Raw genomic sequence first — 19,447 nt, forward strand, 5'->3', positions numbered from 1 at the left:
CCTCAAATTGTACTTTTTATATTTTTCCTGGTTTGGCTGGCTCCTTTTTAGTATAAATCTGTATAAGAAGGACAAGTAATAACCACACAACAGAGTCAGGAGAAGGCTGCTCCGAGATCCCCTCTGTCAGTGGAATTAATTCAAATCTTTTCACTTTAGCCTCGGGCAGACTCTTCAGACAAGGGTAAAAAGCAACCACTTTCTGCACCAAATATCACAATATCTCTAGGGAACAAACTAAAATCCTCCCCTGAGACCTCTTGAGACAGGCCCCCACAATTCAGATCTTCCATGCTCTTACTAGTATGGCTCATTAAGAAGTCAGCCTTCTCCTGACTCTGTTGTGTGGTTATTACTTGTCCTTCTTATACAGATTTATACTAAAAAGGAGCCAGCCAAACCAGGAAAAATATAAAAAGTACAATTTGAGGAGAAAAGAGCACTAGGAAGTAAAATAGAGCTAAGTGCATGTTCAAGGAGAGAAACAGATTAAGAAATAAAATATTCCACTTTTCTAATAAAGACCAAAGTCTAAATCCCTCCAAACAAAAACATGATCAGGCCCATCATAGCCATAACCCAGCCCCTGGTACCAACGTCTGTCTTAGTTAGGGTTTCTATTGCGCCATGACCATGGCAACTCTTATAAAGCAAAGCATTTAATTGGGTGGCTTACAGTTCAGAGGTTCAGCCCATTATCATCATGGTGGGGCATGTCAGAGTGCAGGCAGACTTGGTGCTTGCTAGAAAGGTAGCTGAGAGTGCTACATCTTGTGCAGGCAACAGGAAGTGAACAGAACTAGGTGTAACTTGAGCATAGGAGACCCCCAAAGCCCACCCCCACAGTGACACACTTCCTCCAGCAACGCCACACCTACTTCAACAAGGTCACACCTTCTAATAGTGCCACTCCCTATAGGCTTATAGGGGCCAATTACACTCAAACAATCACACTGAGTAATTGATAAAGATGCTTATTTTAACTCACAGTTATGGAAATCCAAGAGTACGGTGCTGACATCTGTAGGTGTGGCCTTAGGCTGTTCTATACACTGCAAAAAAACAGAGCAAGCAGACACATACTAGAAAAAAAGAGAACAAATTCTTATGAAAAAATGCAAAACCAGCACTAATCCCATCACAAGGACCCTGGCCCCATAACCCAAATATTTCCCACTAGGCCCTACCTCGCAGCACCTCAATATTGAGTCCCAAGATGAGCTTTGGTGGAAAACAACCATGTTCAAACCAAGTTCTGTGTTAACTTGTAAGTCTGGGACTAAATCTAAACAAAGGGTCACAGTGTCTTGTTCCACAGAGTGCTCAGTTCTTCCTGGAGATAATCTCAATCAAAATTTCAACAATATGGCTATCCAGGTGCTGTATTGGTCAACACTTTGCTCAGAACACCTGCATGTCTCCTCCAGCCCTTTCACTGAAGTATTCAGTTTGAAAATGTATTTGGGGATAACCCACCCACCCGCCCCTTCAGTACAGAGCAGTTCTGCCGGCATCCTGAAGCTAAATTAACAAGTGGAAATTTTCAACGATACATTGAGGGGGAAAAAAAATAAAGAATCAGATAGCACAGGGGCTGGAGAGATGGCTCAGTGGTTAAAGAGAACGGGCTGCTCTTCCAGAGAACTCAAGTTCCGTTCCTAGCATACTTACATTGTGGTGGTTCACAACCATCTGTAACTCCAGGTCTAGGGTGTCTGATGCCCTCTTCTGGCCTCCAAGGGCACCAAGCTTGCAAGAGGGGCACAGACAAACAGGCCGGCAACATGCCCATACACATAAAAATATTTTTTTTAAAATTAGATAGCAGGCCAATTATTTTCAGCTAAATAATATTGCCATCCAATTTTATGTGCACATACATATTCAAACACATATAATTCACTCATGCAAATAAAATGTGTACCCTGGAACTTGGAGGGAAAAATAATCTCACTTTATCTTCCTTAGGTTTAAAATAAAAAGCATTCCATGGAAATTCATTGCATGTATAAATTCTCATTCTGACTTCAGTGGCTGGCCAAAGAAAAAGACAATAATATATATATATATATATATATATATATATATATATATATGCTCTTAAGAGCAGCAAGAAAAATAAGGCAACTTGAGACTTCATAGATTTTTTTAAATCATGTGAGGTACCACTGCACATTTCAGCAAATAGGAAAATTACCACTCTGTGCTCTTTTCCAGTCTCAGCTGCAGAAACCGGTTACAGGCTCCTGTCACCCCCAAACAACAGATCCACCAGGAACAGGAACTCGGCAGACGCTGATAGAGGGAATTTTAATTTAATCTACTGCCATAAATTACACAAATGTGTCCATGCCTTGGAAGATCCCTGGAGGGGATGTTTCTTCAGAAATAAAAAGGAAATGTGATTTGGAAAAAACGCATTTTAGCTAATTATCTCTCTGCACAAGGAAGCTAAGGTTGCCGTAAAAATAAATGTTGCACTCTAGACTGCAGCCCGGGGAGAGACACGCCTGTAATCTCCTCATTGCTTTGGCTGTCAGAATGGAACCACTCAGACTTCTGATGAGAATCACCCCAAATTATAAGGCAGGGGCTGGCATCGCCCTGCATGGTATTAATCTATTAGACCGCGCTGCAATTTGCAACCCAGCCGTACTACAATAAATACAGATTCGGCAAATCCTCCACTCAGGAGTGAGAGGGGCTCTCAGAAACCAGGGCAGGAAATGTTAGTAAGGCAGTTCCAGGAAGTACAGAGGAAAATATCTGTCTCCTTTGCCCCATTCCAGATCTTTCAGGCCAAGGCCAGTTCTTTGCTGGGATTTCGTTGCAAGCACTTACATTATTTCTGGGTGGGAATTTAAAAAGGACCTAATAGGCTAGAGATTTTGCAAAATACATTCAGCAAAACTTCACTTAATTGAAATTCCTCTAATATAAAATCAAAATATATTGACTGTGGAGATGACGCATCCATTTGTCTGACAACATTTGACTGACAACCGTGTAATGGCAGACGCTCGAAGATTCATCCTGGAGTGATGACCCCAATTCTTAGGTGTTCCCTGGACATCTTACAAGTTAGGAGCTCTGCTAAGTCTACAAGTTCAGTTCAGCCAAAGAAACCAGTCAACTTGTCATTCTTGTACCGAGTCTTTGGACAGATGGAAATTTAAATCACCTTCACAAAACTATCATCTTCTATTTAAGAAATATCTGCTGACAGTCTGGGATTGCCTGGTGCTCAGTGTGAATATGTGTGTGTGTGTGTGTGTGTGTGTGTGTGTGTGTGTGTGCGTGCACATACGTTTTCAGACACACACTCATATATACAAATATATACATATATATATGTATGTATGTATGAATAAATCTTCCCACAATTTCATCATCTCCCCCGGAAGCCTTCCAGCTTCACTCTCCCACCCTGACCTAGTCAGCATTGCTGTCAAGCTGTCGCTGTGCTGATCTGGCTGGCTTGGAACTCACTAGGAAGACAGGCTGGCCGACAGCTCATGAAGATCTGCCTGCTGCATGCTGGGATTAAAGGTGTACACCACCACACCCAGCTTCTGCCTGATTCACTTTTAATTTAAGTTTATTTTATCCTCATTAGAGAGCATGTCCTCATCATAAGAAATCTGGAAAACAAAGAGAAATAGAATAAGGGGGGAAAGTCATCCACAGTCCCACCAAGTAAAATAACTCATAAAATATTTAGTGTACTCAGTTGAAATGTTTTACATAACTGCAGTAATGTGTAAGAAAGCATCCTGAAAAATACACAGTACCATCGACCAGCTAGAACTCCTGAATACAATAATTACCTGATAATAACAAATATGTAATCTTCTCAGATTCTCATGGAACATTCTCCAGAGCAAAACATATATAAAGGGACTGGTGCCGCAACTCATTGGGTAAAGAAATCTATGGCTGTGCCTGAGTTCACTCCCTGGAACCCATGTGATGTGAGGGAGAGAACCGACTCTGGTAGTTACCCTTTGACCTCTACACCTGTGTCATAGCATGTGGAGTACACAGGTACACACACACACACACGTATACACACACACACACACACACACACACAAATTAGAGTAATTTAAAAATGTACTATACAAAGGGCGAGGGAGACAGCTCAGTGGGCGAAGGGCTTGCTGTACCAATCTAAGGGCCCAAGACTGGGTGCCCGGCGCCCATGGCAGCACAGGTGAGAAACCCTGTACCTGGAGCATGCAGGGCAGACAGGAGAGCGCTGGTCTCACCAGCAGCCAGCCTGCTAACAGTAGGCATTTTAGTCATTTTAGTCATTAGGCATCTGATGAGAGACCATCAAAATGTAAGGTAGAAAGCAATAGAGGAGCACCTCAGACTTTTGTTCCCTTACACAGACATGCGCACACCCTCTCTTTTTTCCTTTTATTTTCTGTGTGATCTCTCATGCCCAAACCCACATATTAGCAGAATTTTCTGTGTTGCCGTTTAAATTTTTTTTTACATTTTACTTGTTATTTTCTCTAATACGTTACTCTAATATTGTTTACATATTTTTCCTCTCTTGGAAAAATCTTTTTTTCTCTCTCCTTGGGTTGTTTTTTAGTTCCCTGCCCCTCTGTTTCTCCTCCTTTCCTCTTTCCACATGTAACAGCTCTGTGCAATGGATTTCTTTCCCATACGCTCATGTTTTTGTTCTTTTAAAAAAAATTTTCATTACTGGGATTTTTTAAGTTTTATTTTATGTGCATGTATGTGCATGTCTGCGTGTGTGTATGCCACATTTATGCAGTGCCATGGAGTTCAGAAGACAGCATCAAATCCCTTGAAGCTGAGGTTACAAGAGGTTGTGATCACCTAATGTGGGTGCTGAGAATCGAACTTCCGTCTTCTGGAAGAGCCGCAAATGCTCTTAATGGTTGAAACATCTCACCAGCTTGAAGAATATTTCATTTTTGCTTTCCTTTTTATTTTCCTTTCTTGCTTTTCCCACACCCCACCTATACCATTCTCCGTTTCTCTTCCTCCTTCTCCTTCAGTCTAGTCAGCCTTGTGTTTTCCTTCTCTCCCCTTCCCAGTCTCCTTCCTCCTCTCAGTCACTGGTTAGGTCCACGTTTTCCATGAGCAGCACCGGGAGCTGAGCCTTCCAGGGTAGATGCACAGACAGTGGGCTGCCTCGCCTCAAATTCAGCACAGCTGCCCAAGGCAGCAGACGCACAAACCACCGCATACATGCAAGAAATGGAAAACAAGGGACAGCAACTCTTCAGCAACTTTACTCAAGATACTGAAGGAAGTAAAATGCCACATTAAGTTTTTGTGTTTGGTTTGTCTGTCTTTGGATTTGTTTTGGATAAAAATAATCAGCTGGGGGACAGAGAGATGGTTCGTGAGCTAAGAATCCTTACTACTGTTGTAGAGGACCCGGGGTCAGTTCCCAACACACACACAGCAACTCACCACTATCTACAGTTCCAGATTCAGGGGATATGATTCCTTTCCACACCTCTTCCGGCTCACGCATGCACATCATACCCATACGTACACTCACACACACACACACACATGTGCATATACATATAAATAAATAATTTTTAAAAGACCATTGAACTGGAAGAGAATACTAACATGAATTCAATCCTTCAGACCCCAGAGAAGAAAGCCAACAATATAAAGGGGAAAGTCAGTAAACAGTAAACTGGGTGAGAAAAACCAACAACATGGATGTGAAAGTCAGTGACCTAGGGAAAAAAAAGTGTATTCATATGTATCAATTTACTTATTGTTTCCATTCAGGTTGTGCTACTTTTGTTCTGTTTTTATCACTCAGTGCATCTGTGTGTGTGTGTGTGTGTGTGTGTGTGTGTGTGTGTGTGTGTTTCTCTTCTTTCTATAGGGTTCAAAATTCTTTGAACCAAACATAAAAGTTGCAGCAAAACTGTATTTTGTTTGACAATAAAAAGGTCTTTATGTTGCATTAAACATACTGGTTGGGGAAAATACATTTCTTTCTTAGTTCTAAATTATCAGCCCGTGGCTATATCTTTGTTTTCAGACGTGTACGCAGAATATAAACTCCAGAGGCTGGAGCGACGGCTTGGTGGTTAAGAGCCCTGATTGCTCTGCAGAGGATGTGGCTTTGGTTATCAGAGTCCACATCAGGGGACTCACAACTGTCTGTAATTTCAATTCCAGCGTCTCCAAAGCTCGGTGGCCTCCATGGGGAATGGCATGCGTGTAGTTCACATAAACGCATGTAGGTACACATTTGTACACTTAAGTAAAAACAGTAGCAAATAGTTTTTAAAAACTACATATCTCAAGCACTCACCAAGCAAAGATTTCTATTGCACACATCCTGAGGTCATTGTATGCACAGACATACTTCCTTACAGGAAGTTAGCATGGAGAAGAAGGTGGCTGAGGGGGCATTGCCAGTCACACTGTACCTGTGACTCCAAAATCCTCTGACAAAAAAAGGCCCCAGCTGGGATTCAGGATCAGAGCTCAGCCATGTTTGGGGTCAGGCTGAGGTCAGAATCACAATTCTTCTCTGCTGATTCTGGTAAGCTGAAACCAGTTTATCTGGGGGGCAGGGAGGATAAGAAGGGACTTGAATGAAATGGTTTCTGAACTTTTACCTTGGCTGAGAATAAATTTGTATTGATCTCATACCCAATGGATAATTGTTTATTTTAAATGTTTGGGTTTCCCTTTTTATTGCTCCCTCCCTCCCTCTGCCCCTCCCTCTCTCCCTCCCTCTAACTCCTGTAGCTACTTCAGTTTTAAATGATGTCTAGTTTATCATAGCATATAGACATTCTAAAAATAACCAGGCCTATTCCTCTACTGGTTTCATAAGTGAACATAAGAATTTCCCATCCAGTGTGCCATGGGCAATGGGGAATGGTATGTTGTTTAGGTGTGTTTGCACACGAGCATGTGGGACACAGATACAGGAAGGTAGAAGTGTGCCCTAGCACCAACACGGCTGACAGCTAAAGTGTCGGATCTTATATGCTCCTGGCTCATCAACATGAAAAGATGGAAGGGAGTCCACTGAAAGACCCCTTCAGCCATGCGAGGCCACAGCCCATGAGCCCGACCTGATAATTTACAGATTAGATTACTCTCGTGTGCAGTCCGTCAGAAGCAGCAATACCACTCACTAGTCCAGAGTGCTGAATGACACACTATTTAATTTGCTATTATCATTTTACCATCCCCCTACTTTTCAGGTTGGCCCATCCTGGCACACATAGAAAGAATACAGCAATATTTTGCGCTGTTGGGATCCTGACCTGCCATGTGAAGGGGACTGAACTGGTTCCCCTTAGTCTTGCCAGCTTCCTGCTCCACCCTAAAATTCACCTTCGTCTGGGAGTCTCTCGCCAGCTAGGGACTCTATGGAAATATACAAGGCAACTTGGACTCTAAACGTTTAATCAGCAGAGTGGGAAAACAGAGAGACGTCACTCTGAAAATTGGCAAGAAGTGAAAATGAGCATTGTGACCAGGGTAAGGGAGCAGAAGCGGCTGAGCTCTGCCGTCTCATTACCCCAGGAAGCCTCTAATTCCAGGATGACAGCATCCTGGTAACTCCAGGTCGCATTTCCGATCCTAACAGGAAATGACAAACTATGTTGCTGACAGCTCCATTATACTGATTCAGGTAAGGAAGGGGCAGTTTCCCGAAATAGTGTCGGAGTGTTCATAGCCAAAAGGAGAGCTAGGAGGGAACAAAGCGCACGCTGTAACGCTGTAAGCCCCCGAGTTCGCACAGAAGCTCCTGGTCTGGCTTCATTTTTGTTACTGTGATAAACTCTTCTTTAAAACGCAACCTCGAGGAGAAGCAATACCATGTCATGGTCCATTATTTGGGGGAACTCAAAACTCAGAGCAGGAACTTAAGAGCAGAGAGAACAAATTACACAGATCCTTGCCTGCCTGCCTGCCCCTCCATCTGCCTTTAGCTAGCCTCCTTCACTCATACAGTCTAGGGTCCAGCTCGATGAATGGTGCCATCCACAATGGGGTGGGTTTTCCTACATCAATCAACCATCAAGGCCTTCCCCACAGATACACCTGCAGGGCAGCCTAATCTACATAATTCCTCACCCTCTTCGCAGGAGAGTGTTGGGCGCGTCAAGCGGGCGGTGAAAACTACCCAGCGTGCTATCTTTTCTAGACTGATTTGTAGGATTCTTTAAGGGACATTGTTCAGAACTTTTGCTTTTGGTGTTTCCAGGGGTGGGTCTCTCCGAAGCCTCCCCAGCCTGCACACTGGGTTGGTTTGTTTATCATAAGACCTTGCTCCTTCTACCCTGTATGTCACCTTCCCCAGGACCACAAACTAGTCATATGAAAGACCTTGCATCTTCTGTCTACTCTATTGGACTTTTTCTCTGTATCCGAGATGGAAAAGTTTCAAATGTGTTCGTGTCCAGGCTGGTTTTTATTTAGGACAGTTGTGCCCTGATTATGGTACCATGCTCCCCTGTTCTCTCTTCATAGAGCTCAATTCCTATTTCACCACTTACTGTCCCGGTGAATTCCTTTATGGCAAGTTCGAGACCATTTCCCACTGTTTTCTTCTAAATCTTCCTGCAGTAAAGATGAACCTTTGTAGATTCAAAGACATGATTCTTACCCCTTATTCTGTAGTGTTTATAATTGCAAGCATACTTAGTATGCTATTTGTTCATGCTTGCTCTTTCTCAGGTGTGGCGATATCTCAGGTGATAACTCATGGGTAGGCAGATCTGTGACAAGCCCCTGAAAAAGCTGAGGATATATATGACTCATGATTCCAGATGTTTTAGCCCATGTTCAGCTGGATCCATGAGATGAAACAACAAGATGCCGGGAACAAGGTATGTCACACATATGTCAACGAGCTTAATTTAGCTATTCCATGATGTCTATCAAAACAGGTTGAGCATCATAAATATATACATTTTTTACAATTAAAAATAAAAAATCAGAGCTGAAACATCTGTATGCACATAAAAATTCCCACCAAAGCTATTAGTTAGCTTTTAAGATTCCTTATCATCTTGGTTTGCGCATTCCTAAGGAATAAACCTCTCCACAAGTGCGCATGTGCACACAACAGACACACACACACACACACACACACACACACACTTCCAATAACAACTTCCAGCGGTAGAGGGCAGTGGAGGACCAAGCTCTGTAGAGCCTAGCAGCAGCCCTTAAAGATAATCACACAAAGCTAGCCCGGGCTTCAAGTCAGTGATGTCTCGGTCCACAGGTTCACTGTGAGGTCAAAGACTCCGTGTTCCCAAAGACCAGGCCTGTTTCCTGCGCTTCCTATATGCGTCAGACTTGAACAGCAAGAGGCTCTGAAGTCAAGACAACCAAGCCTTGCCAAGGCTAAGTGGTAAATACGCAGCGTAGCAGGGTTCTACCACGGTTCTGAGTTTTCCCGTTTAACCTGTTGCATGGCTGATCCACACCTGCTTGACACCTCAATCATTGCCACACACACCAAGCTTCAGCCTCGCCGATCCTTTAGAACATCTCCCTCCTGTTCTTCCTGCCCTTTGTGCTAATCAAGGTTACAACTACCATCCCCTCACACTCCAGCCAAGAACTGACCAGAAGCCAGGACAGGTGTCTGGCTCCTGGAAACCGACGGACAACAGCGTGCATCCAAGCATCAGGAGCACCGGGACAGCCATGAAGGCCCTTGAGGGTGGGGGAGCTCTATCATTGGAGGCCATCAGAACCACCGGTTTCTCAATATTGAATTGTTTAAATCTTTCTCCTTCGTTTTATTTACTTCTTTTAAAAGTTTATTTTTTGTGCTTGTAGTTATGCATGGGAGCTCATATATGTATCCATCGTAAAAATATTACATGTTACAAATGACCATCACTTTCTCAGAACCCCAAATCATAGAACCTCCCTAGAAGTAACTGTATTTACCAGTTTACCTTGAATCCTTCCAGACACGTTCTATGGGTTGGTATTCATGTACTCATATCAAGAATATTCTATACATGGATATTCTTATGCTAAAACTGATCAAATACACAGCTTCAGCTTTCCGGTGTTTGTTGTTGGGCCCTGACCATCTAAACCTACGTGCCAAATCCAACTTACCACTTGATGTCATAGGAACCCTGGACAAAGAATTGGATTCTGCAATTTTTTTTATGTCTAGAGAAAAAAAATCAAAAAAGAAAGGATTATTACAACATGGAAAATAATACAAAATTAAATTTTTAGTACTCAATTCAATTGGAATATCACTCCATTCATCAGCTGGTAGCTTTGAGTACAGCCATGTGTATGGCCCTTGACGCCAAAACAGATGCTGTCTACTATTTTCCCAGAAAAAAGCACACTAAACTCTATTGAAAAACATTAATTTATAATTATTCTAATTTTAGTCTATAAATATATAATATTGTATGGACTCTGAATGTAAAGCTGAGAATCAGAATGTTGCAGCAGATTTACTTTTTAAGTATAATTAAAACAAATTGGCTTATTTTATAGTTTTGGCCCAAAACTGTATGGAAAATGTCTGGGCAAGGGATAATGAGAGATGGTATTTAGAATTGAACAACTTATCAATGCTGTGACCCCAGAGTTGCCCCCAAATTCCCCTGAAAAAAAAATGCTCCCAAGAACATGTAACTACAAAATAGTTCTGATCAGAACAAACACACCCACATAGTTTGTGTGCACATGAGTGTACATGTCTACAGGGGTCGAAGAGGACAGCAGATCCCTGGAGGTAGAGTTAAGGGGGGCTGTGAGCAGCCTGATGGGTGCTGGGAACCAGGATCAGCCTCTGTCCAAGCACAGTGTATGTTCATAGTTGCTGAGCTATCTCTTCAGCCTCCCAAACAACAATCCTAAATTGATTTTTTTTTAAAAAACTGAAAAATATGGTTGCATAAGCAAGAGCTGTTTTGTATAACAATTTCCTCAGAGATTGAAACACTCCATTCTGTAGGGACTCTCCTTAAGCAGGAAGGTAAACAACTCACATAGCTTCAGGAAGTTCCTGAAACTAACAATATTTACTAGGCTCCTCCCTCCCAGAGTAGACAAGTCAAGCTGAAAATAAAATGGCTCTCAGATGAGCTCTGCTGCAAAGAAGACTCTAAGATAGGAAGAGCTGCCAATAAAAGGGTTAGAACAACTGAGCCCCTTGGAAGGGACATTATCCAACCTGTTGAGCTGACTGACTGAAGGCTATGCAGTGTGCTCCAGGTTCCCAGCTTTTGTGTGCTGTTACCCATGCTGGAGTGGGTTTTGATGATGTATCTGTCTTTGAGTCATTCCTGCTCCTGTAAATAACCCCTCACCCATATTCCTGTAAATAACCTCAATAAAACTCATGGTTTTCCAAGTTGAACTGTGGTGGCATCCATATTTTGATTTGTCATGGGCTCGCTTGTAACGAGTCTTTTTCTGTTCCACCAGTCAGCTCCCAAATAATGACATGGAGACTTGTTATTAATTATGAAAGCTTGGCCTACAGCTTAAGGCTTGCTCCTAACTACCTCTTATGAATTAGATCAACCCCATTTATATTAATCTACATTTTATCACATGGCATTGCCTCTCTTTCACCTTGTACCTCGTGATTCCACGCCATGTCTCCTGTGTGCCTAGATTCCTCCGCCTCTTCCTTTCTCTCCCCAGAAATCCCGCCTATACCTCCTGCCTGACTGTTGATCTTTCAGCTTTTTATTACACCAATCACAGCAAAGCACCTACACACAGTGCACAAATGTTCCACAACTCTCCCTATTTGGGGTGAGTAGATGTATATAGTGCATCTTCCCAGGAAAAGTCTTCTCATTTAACACCTGTCTAATGACCATACCAGTTGGCATGCCAACACAGATGGAGGAAATTTCACAAGGCCCCACTCCCAAGAGAGGTGAACAATGGTTGCTGAGACAGACAGAGGCAGTTTTCTCCATGGACAAGCCTCTGCTAGGGTATCAAGTTCTAAGTGGTCAGCCCGTAAGCAACACTAAATGGAATCAAAAGGGTATGTGTGTGTGGGGGCATGCATACTCATGTGCACACATGCCCACATAAAACAATAATTGAAGAAGGGATCATGAGTGTTGGGGGACACAGAAGGAGTTGGAGGGAAAGGAAAAGGTGGAAATAATAACTATTGAAGGGCTATTAGTGCACTTAGCCATGTGGCTCTGGCAGGCCTTGCCCTTCCCCACATTCCCTCTGCCTTGCTAAAAGCCATTAGAGTACAGTCCTAAAGCTGGCCATCAAAGTCTATTTCCTTATTTGGTCATGTCTTCCTCTTGTGGCTGACTACCAAGGTCCAGTTACTGAAGTATTGAAATCTAGCAAACAGAAGACCCCTTTGGCTCACCTAATTAACATGCCCAATTAATATTAAACACCTCATCCTAACACAGGCTTTCCCATTTTACCTTTGCAAACCACCATTTGCCCATATGCCACATCTGTTTCCTCTCTATTCAGAGACAGTCCGTTGTCTTTCTGGGACAAGTGCCCCTTCCTCCTTTTCCTTGTCCCTGCCTCCTTTTCTCTCATCCCCTATCTCCTTTCCCACCACATCCTAGCCCACTTTAACGCACACCTTCCCTTTTCTTCCTCTCAAAAATTAACACCTGCAAGGTCATTTGCTGCTGCTTTTCTGCGTGAGTCAGAAAGCAGCCACTTTAACTTTTCTTTCCTGCTTAATCAAGGATCTCTCTGTAAAATCAGGTGTTTGGGTGTGGTTTGTGCCTAACCTGGGTCCAGGAGGAAGCCCCTGCTGTGAAAGGGGGGAGTACCCTTCAACTATAATAACTGAGAAATTCTCAAAAAAAAATAGGAAATGCACAAAAATTTTGAATAGTGAAAAAATACACTGATAAATTGTCCAATAGGATATAGTAAAAATTTCTAATACTAACAGCAATATACATATGCATATATATGTAGGCAGGTAGATAGATAGATAGATAGATAGATAGATAGATAGATAGATAGATGGACGGATGGATGCATAGATGGACAAACAGACAGACAGATATGTAGATGTTTATTTCCCTCATAGCCTTGCAAACATAATTGATTATCATCAATCTGGTGAAGAACTTACTTAAGCATTCCCCTATTGATGAATATTTAAGTCCTGTTTATATGTTGTTTCCAGAGAATGAGCATCTTTTCACATTTATTGACCATTTTACATTTCTTCCCTACCTGTTAATACCCCTGTCTATGAAAACAAATCTATCTTAGTGCCCTTACATTTCTAACTCCCATATTTCTAGAGGTGGCAGGCTTCTTCCATATTTACCAAGCATTTTTATTTCATACTCTGCAAATTGCCTATTTATGCCCTTTGCCATTTTTCCTATTGAGTTGTTTGTCTTATTATTGAATTTAGAGATTTATTCTTGTTTAAGGGTCTCAAAGTGCGCCAGTTTTCAGAATGCAAACATAATCTGATGCCGCAATCTAAATTAAATCCTTGTCCAAGACAGTCCTGGGGTTAGCATATTGCCCTGTGTCTGTGTTGTACAGCTCCAATAAAGAGCAGAAAATTGCCAGGTGATAAATGAGTTATCTTGTCCAGCAAAAGCCACATGCCTCCTTTTTCTTCCTCTAAATAAGCTGTTCAAAGAAGAAAGGAAATTGATCATTAAAAGTAGCTGCTGGTTTTATCAGCAGGAATCAATAACAATGTAAATCAATTTGGAGCTGTATTAGTCAGAACTCTGGAAGAGCAGAACTGATAGAATGAATATATAGATGGGATCAGAGTGGTTTACAGGCTCTGGTCTGCTAGTCCAACAATGGCTGTCTGCCAAGAACGTCCAAGAGTCCAGTAATTGTTCAGACCTCGAAGCTGGATGTCTCAATTGACCTTCAGGATACACCGAAATCTGAAGAAGTAGGCTGTAATGCCAGTGAAGGAATGGACTTGCCAGTGAGAGCAAGCAGATAAAGAGTAGAGCACTTTCTTCTTCTATGTCCTTTATACAGGCTGTTGCAAAAAGTTACAGCCCAGATTAAAGGTAGATCTTCCCACTTCAAATGATTAAATTAAGAAAATTTCCTCCTAGGTGCACCCAGCCACTTGAATTTTAGTTAATTCAAGAAGTAGTCAATTTAACAACCAAGAATAACACAGTAATTCAGACAGCTCCCACATGTTTTAAGCATCCATGTGAGTGTGTGTGTGTGTGTGTGTGTGTGTGTGTGTGTGTAGTGATGACAGTGAATTCTTGAGAAGACAGAAAAGAAATGTCCAGATACTCCTAAGAAAGTAAAACCAGATCAGCTCACCAAGAGGAGGGCAGAGGTTCCTTCCCAGGGCCATGTGTTGAAGCCATACTGTTGGGGGAGGCCGCTCATTCATTCCCAGCTGCCCAGACCTGAAATTTTCACTCAGAAACCATATTATTTGCAATACTGTTTGGCCAATAGCTTAAGCATATTTCCAGGTAGCTCTTATATCCTAAACTAACCCATCTCCATTAATCTGTGCATCACCACGAGGTCATGGCCTACTGGCAAAGTTTTGATAGGCTCCAGCAGAGGCATAGTCTCTGGGGGGGCTATATGGCTTCTCTTTTTTCTCCACCTCCTTTCTCCCAGCACTCAGTTTAGTTTTCCTGCCTAGCTCTATTCTGCTAAGCCACTGGCCGAAACAGCTTTATTCATTAACCAATAAAAGCAACACATATACAGAAGGACTTCCTACACCATTTCCCCTTTTCTGTCTAAATGTAAAGGTTTTGACTTTAACATAGCAATTTTACATATAACAAAACAAATATCAAGCAAAAATTACAGTTGCAACATTTATTATCTACTTTATCTTTTATCATAACTAAGGAAAACTATAATTATAACTATCTATTCTTCCACTCCATCAAAGACTCCAGAAGGATATAATATTACCTAAGTAAACAGAAAGTGCATTGTAAGCAACTTTCAAAACTCTAGAATTAATACAGACATCTCGTTGCCTCGACAGCCACCCAAAGTTCTTATGTAACATTGGGGCATCCAATCTTCAGCCTACAGGCTCGTAGTATCCAGAAGATTTTTCCATAAAGCAAGAAATTCAAAGTTATGCTCTGCCTTCTAATGGCAAAATTCATCAGTTTCTTTCTTCTGTATCCTGCAGAATGTCTGGCAGACTCTTTAATGAAGCAGGAATCCTGATGGACTGTCTTACCATTTTTAGGCAACTTCAGCAGTCTCTTTTCTGTGGGTCCTGCAAGTCTAGTCAAACAGTTCGGGCAAGAGCAATTTCTTGCCCAAATGACTAACAAACTCCATGAGGCACCATCTTCAATGCCAGGAGCAGTTGTATCTCATTGTTGCGAAAAGTTCTAAGTTTTTAAAACATTTTAAATGCCATATTCTGAAGGTCTCTGAAAGATTTGAATAATACCTATATATCTATATATAGATATACATAATCTATATATAGAAATAGAGATACATCTAGAAAAAAACTAAAATGACTACAAGCTTGACTATTATAGATGACTATCTATTAACCTGTATTTCTTAATTATACATTACATTTTTAAATGAGCTGCACAAACACAATACCTTAATAAAGAGCAGAAATATACATATAAAAATTGATGTAAAATTTGCATTAATAGACCAAGATCCATACCAATGCAAAGTATTGATCTTTATATCATATCCCCCTTTAAATGTAAAAACATTTATAAACAATATTTGGGAATTTGGGTATAGTTCTCTTCAAACTGTTTCCTGCTTTTTGTTAGGCAGTCATTTTTGGGAGTGTTTACAGAGACTTTTTTGGGGGTCTTGGTTCATCAAACCACATTAGTCTAGAAGGAATTCATAGGTTCTCATCCTCTATGGAAACAAAATAAGAATCTCTTTTCCAAAGCAACAAATCCTTAGACCCAAATTTTGAAGTCAAGATCCCTTTAAAATATGTATGTTGGCTTAGCTTAGCAACCCATACAATGAAATGTTTCTCTGTACTTAGCTCCTTCACAGTCAAAAAATTCAAAGAAAACACAAAAATATACATAATCTAGACTCTCTGTGTATATTCCATCTTTAAGTGGCTTATTTTTCTTTATTCCTTTAATCTGTGACTGTCTGTACTCTGTCTCTTTACAGACTTTGTTTTATTTTTTTATAACCATTTACTTCCTTTTATATTCTATATTCTATATAATATGTCTACATTCTTTTCTTCTCTCTCTCAAGCCTACATACATTTATCCAACACTGTGACCCATTTAGAGGTCTTTTCCATCTGAATTTGTCTTTATTATGTATTTGTAATCCTTTCCTGACCAGGACCACTTCTTAAAATGCAAAACAGCATGGTTAGGACTAAGACTGCTTTGCCTTCTGGCTCCGCCCAGTCCAACATGGCAGAGGCATGTTCACTGCCTCTGAGACTGCCAGGTGGGAGTCTTACCACCTCAACTCTAGTAACCAGTTGGCCCATGCTGCCACTAAGTAACTTGGAGCTGGGTACTTTGGGAGATAATTAGATTTAGATGAGCACATGAGAGTGAGGGTCAAATGATGGGATTTGTGCTCCCCATAAAAGACCCCAGAAAGCTTTCCCTGTCTCTCCCACATATCCCCCATCTTCCTGGGATTTGAGGACATAGGAATAAAGGGAAATTCCACAAGCTAGAAAGGAGACCGTGGCCAGAAATTGACCATGCTTGCACTTTGACCTTAGATTCCAGCCTTTGAACCAACCCTTCTATGCTATTTTATTATGTGGCCTGAGCTGATACTTAAACCAGGTAATGGAAGGAGAAGAGACATGTACCTAGAACTGAACTTGTAGCCACATCTCAGGCAGGAGAGGTAAGGAGGTCCAGAGAGGGTTTGAGCAAGCCTTTAGACATATTGAAAGACACTACATGTTCTAAAAGAAAGGACCTAGGAAAGAAAGATAAGGATGCTATTAGTGTAGGGTAAAAAAAGTCTGAACTCCTGGAAAACTTCCAGGTTTCAAATCCTACCAATCCCTGAGCTTGAAAACCCACCAATCTCTAAGCTTGCCCCAAACTCAGGACTTGAAATCCCACCAATCTTTACCTTAGGAAACTTCATCCTCATTTTCTTGAGTGAGAGCAAGAAACCTATTTAAGCCTGTATCCTGCTCAGTTTCCTGCTGCTTCTCACCCAAGCCAAGGCAGCCACCCTCTTGTGTCTTTCCGTGAAGCTCTTATATAAAGTTTGTTGTGTGGTGTGACTTTGTGGTAGTCCTGGGCTCCCAACTTAGGGAAAGCTTTCCCTTCAGAGCTGTAACACAGTTGGGAGACATCCGGCTTAAGACCGAGAAGGCCGGCCACAAGTCACTGGACAGTAGATTGCCAGGAGGAAGATCCTTTCTTCTCTTAGCTCAGTCACCCCAAGGCTATGAATTGGAAAAGACACACTAGCTCCCCAGTTCATCCTCGGGAAAGGTCTGCAGCCTGTTTTGAAGCCCGTAAAAACAGCAAACACACACACAACCGTATCACTTAGGACTTAGGATATGGCATTCATGTCCCCAGTCCCCAGTCCCCATGCGTAAACTCATTGCATCTGGAGCCCAGCCCCTGCCACATTCTAATGATCTGAGGTCTGGTCTCTCTCAGCTATCTCTTGTCTATGTCTATGTCCTCTTGAGGTTGTTCTTTCCCTCATACATAAATTGTACCTCAGAAACTTAACTGCAGTCACAACCGTTTCTTGGAATCCCTGATGCAAGATACCTTACAAAAGACTGACAGCAAGACCAGATGTGTCAAAATGTCCTCTTGTCTTTGAGGTTTGATGCTTCCAGCTCATTGACACTGATGGGTATCGCTTCTCCATCCCAATGCTCCCCTGTGTGGTTTAGTCTCTTCTGTGCCCTCCCCTCTGCATTGGGAGTCGAAAGCATGCTAGAGGCTTGAAGGCACAGCAGTGATACTGGACTCAACCTTTGCTCCCAGGTCCTGTGTCAATCAGCCTTTCTGCATGCCTGGCGACCTCTACCAAAATGGTTTCATTTCATCACTTTTTAAATAATGAAAACAGACATATCGACCCATCTGTCTCAATTACAAGTCAACAAAGAAGATTCAGAGTAAATATGACAGCTGTCTCCAGACTGCATGAATCGGCTTGCTGGAACACAGACATAACAAATGTCCTCTTACCTCCCTCCCACCACATGCTCCCCACCAAGCCCATCTCCTGTCACTCCTAAGACCCCAGTGATCCCACCAATGTATAAACAATAAGCCTGAAGCAAGTTTCCGGGGCTAAGTTAAACCCACGCTGCCTGTGGCCTGGTTTGTGATGAATGATTGCGGATCTTAGAAAATGCTACGTGTCATACATTACTCAGGGAACAACCTCTTGGTGTCAGCTTTAAAAGTAAATGGTTTCCAAGAGGAGTCTTTTTGAAAATCCCCCAAGACAACACAAGAGTCCAGTGTGTAGACTTTTTTGATAAACTCAAAGAAAAGGAAATAGTCCTGTATAGTTAAGATTGCAGACAGTCCCCTAAGGTCTGACTACTGGATCAAGCCTGGTGGATGCAGGGCAGGCAGTATGTGTAAGCCCAGCCATGTTTGCAATCAAGACAAGTTAGATGAACCCAACTCCTCTGTCATTATCCTGCCAAACCAGAAACTATACAGAGAACTGGCTATACAGAAAGAATATAATCTTTGACCTCAGCAAAGTTGCTGAACTACCTCAATTTCTCCACTGGGATTAAGATGGGTGCAGCTTAGAGAAATAGTCATGTATATCTACTGATGATACTCCACACAGACAAGTGTTTACTCACACCTCGGCTTCTCCCCAGAGTCCTTGGCTATTCTCTCCCAGAAGAATAGACACCCCTGCTCAGACCATCAGTTCAAATACTCAGGTCACTAAGCACAATAATATTAGGACTCCTTCCCCCACAGCTGAATGTTGGTAAGCTCTTCCAATAGTCAGATCAGATCTGTTGCTTCTGATACTGGATACTGACGTTCTATTACTAAACCTATTCCCTCTCCCTCCCATAATCCCCGAGTGAGCAAAATACACTAACACACAGTAGTTGACTACACACAAGTGGTCTGCCTTGAAAAATCATACAAAATGATATGACAAACAATCACTCTAAGCTTTGTAACCAGCATCCGGACCAAAGATGTCCGGATTTCTTTTCTGAGTTGCTTGAGCCAAGAGATTCATCAGTGGGGAAAGTGGTTCAAGTGACACAGAGACCACACCACCCACGATCCGCAGGTGACAGCCACCCAACATCAGCAAGCACACAAGAAGGCCAGGAGAACGCTCAGTCCCAATCTTGATGTTGTCACGGGGTCACTTTGGGACTCCGTTCTTTTTCTGTTTTATCTTTTTCTTTTGTAGGTGAGAACACTGGCTTCCTCCCCCAGAAAGGCCAGGCTGAGGTGTC

General features: G+C 42.1%; 1 long non-coding RNA gene across 1 annotated transcript; it reads right to left on the reverse strand.

Annotated features, from left to right (window-relative positions):
• Positions 1-2,298: 2,298 nt before the first annotated feature.
• LOC125405187 (uncharacterized) lies at positions 2,299-17,935 on the reverse strand. The gene is made up of 5 exons (XR_007233494.3): positions 17,757-17,935; positions 16,823-16,935; positions 14,317-14,405; positions 10,126-10,182; positions 2,299-3,641 (listed from the first exon to the last, which is right to left on the reverse strand). It is a non-coding gene; the product is annotated as an uncharacterized LOC125405187 (long non-coding RNA).
• Between the last annotated feature and the right edge of the window lie 1,512 nt (positions 17,936-19,447).

This window comes from Myodes glareolus, chromosome 15 (genome assembly GCF_982192425.1).
Source record: "Myodes glareolus chromosome 15, mMyoGla1.1, whole genome shotgun sequence".
Taxonomy (NCBI): Eukaryota; Metazoa; Chordata; class Mammalia; order Rodentia; family Cricetidae; genus Myodes; species Myodes glareolus.